Source organism: Anabas testudineus, chromosome 21 (genome assembly GCF_900324465.2).
Source record: "Anabas testudineus chromosome 21, fAnaTes1.2, whole genome shotgun sequence".
NCBI classification, from domain to species: Eukaryota; Metazoa; Chordata; class Actinopteri; order Anabantiformes; family Anabantidae; genus Anabas; species Anabas testudineus.
Genome location: NC_046629.1, coordinates 12,143,813 through 12,146,708, shown reverse-complemented (window position 1 = coordinate 12,146,708; position 2,896 = coordinate 12,143,813).

Genomic DNA, 2,896 nt, shown 5'->3' with positions numbered 1-2,896 from the left:
CCTCTTGTTTTAAAATGTAGCATACACACAACACTCTCATATTTTTCTGGTTAACTCTTCACCAGTAGCCTTTATTCATTTTGTCAGATGTGTTGAGAGCAATTAGTAAGAGCCCGAGAGCATGTTTTCATTTGCTCTTCCTCTACTTGCACCACCCTGAGCTCCCGGGAGTTTAAAAGCCCGTCTTACGCTTCCTGTTTTTTGTTTTTTTCCCCTACAATTGGCTCAATTGGGAGTCATCTTCACCCACACAGCCACCTACACGCTGCTTGATGACGTCACTGCCTCCTATCAACAGCAGCAGAGCTCAGCTTTGGATTATACTCTGCAGCTATTACACTTCTCACACTGTAGTTAATACCCAGGATTTTGTGAATTAATATATTGGGTATAAATAAGCCATGAAGGATTTAGCTTTATTTTTAATCAACAACCACAACTATCAAGTTTCCAGATGTTGATTACAGACTAATATTTGCAGCTATTTTTCAACTTCTTAATTAATTGTTTTTTAACCTAATTTATTCTGCTTTAATATTTTTTTGCTAATGACTAAACGTATTTAGTGGAAAATGCCTCTAACAGCTGTATTTCACTGAGAAACAGTTTGTGGGTAAATATACACTTGTCCACATGAGGTCAGCACTGCACTGGAGGAACTGCTATAAAACTGGAGGAATCCAAGTATCTAATGTCAAAATGCAGTAGAAACAAATCGACCTTCAGTTATTTTATAATTAAGTTATTGCATTGTATTATTGAGGCATTTAACATAAGTAGCCATTCACTGATGTAAAATGATATCTACATTGTAGCTCATCATATGTTTTATACAAAATTACACAAGAAACTAGTGAATGAAGCTGTCAGACCAGAGTATCATAAAACCATTTCCTTCACAAATGTAGTGGAGTAGAAGTTTAAAATAAGAGTAAAATTTAAAATGCATATTTTTATTTCAACTTGCCTTTTCATGCCTTAGGTTTCTTTCACTTTAGCTCGCTGTAAAGAAATCCGGGAGAGGAAACACAAGAAGCATGTTACACTGCAAAAAGAGACCTAATAGAAAAATAGAACGGCAAAATATTCATAGTTCATGTAACATGATGCAATTGAATTTAAATCATGCATTTCCGGTGACATAACGTGTTTACTGATGAAGTTCAAAATACGAGGTATTTGTTGGCTCACATTTGCTACATCCTTAGCAAGTGGTTGAATTTAACACTGCATAAAACATGCAATTCAAAATTCTCTTGGTTCTGCTCTTCAACTAAAACACAGTAGAGCACACAGATCCATGCCAACAATGTGCACAGTCACGTTTTAAACTCCAATAAACAAAGCTACAACACAATTCATAGGGCATACCCCACCCAAATAAAACTGATACTCATGTGAAAATAACAGTGAATACACGGGCCCTTCAGCACTACAAGTTTCAGTGTCTCAGTATTTTTGGAGCATTAGTGATCTTTGAGAAAAGAACATTAAAACAGGAGTTTGACATATTTAGGTTGATTCGCTTTCTAATGGAAAGTTCGATGAGAAGATACCACTTTCATATCAGCCACTAAAAAAAGCTACAGCTAACTAATTTGGTTTGTCGTGTGCTGCAATCTGTTTCTTGGCTTCAGAATAAATACGTAGAAGTCAAGAGGGACTTCAGAGAATGCATTTTGTGTTTGTTTGTTTAATATGCACAAAACCTAAAACATAATAAACACAGTTCAGTCTCTTTTACGTCTGTTATATGTTTTTCAATTGTCATTCCTAAACTTTTGTTCAGTGTGAATTTTCATTAAATATATTTCATATATTAGAGTTGATTTTATTTCCTATGGACAGAAACAGACCAGCTCCCAGTTTAAAATCTTTACAACGATGCTAAAAGAGTGGTATTGATCTTCTTACCTTACTCTTCCCCAGAAAGTTAATACATGGGTTTACAGTAAATTTGAAACATCCCTATAAATGTAGCTCAATCAATCCAGATATAAAACGACTTTTTCTGCAGAAATGAATGTAACAGAACAACTTCATCAAGGCACATTGTGTGACAAGTGAGACCCTGCATCTATAAACCTGGGCAAAACAGATTTCCATATGTATCATATAACTCCAATGCTTTGTGGCTAATATGGGATCAAGACATAACAGCAGTTGTTGATTTAACAAAGTATGACAAAAATACATCCTGGTTCAACATATACTTCCATACTATCTAAGACTCTTGATGAGGAGGCCATGCATTTTTTCATTAGGATCTTAAAACAAGGCACAGGAAGGGAGGGAGAGGAGCACTCGGTTTGCATTGCAAGCACTGTCACAGGTCCTGTTGTTCCCACACCTCTTTCTCCTTCAGATACACTAAAGCCATATTACAATCCAGCTTACAGTTTGGAAACAGCTTGTAAATAACTTTTAAATAACACAGTTTTCAAACCCAATGGCCTATATGTACAAATTTACAATAAAAATATCTCTGTTACTCTGGACAAAAAGTGAGGAGAGAAAAAACGACCCACAGCAGCGACAAAACATTCCTCTCCAATTTCCTCCATGCCTTGTTGTGCTGCAAATCTGTGCAATGCCCACAATAGTTAGTGTCAGCCCACTTGGTTGACATCTTAACCCAGTGGTTTGAGTTTTCTCTGACGTGGCGTCATCAGCTGATTTGTAGCTGTTCCGACAAGCTCAGCTATGTCAGCCTTCAGCACAGGAAGACTGAAGGGAGCAGAAAAACCTGTGTGATAGCGTTGCACTCAAGTCTAAAGCAAAGTCTCGAGTCTAGTCTCTAGTAGCGAAAGCGAGGGGAGCAGAGCCCAAGAACCTCTGCATGCACTGCACGGCCTCTGTTGCAGGCTGCATTTAAGAGAAAAAGAAGCCTAAGAGA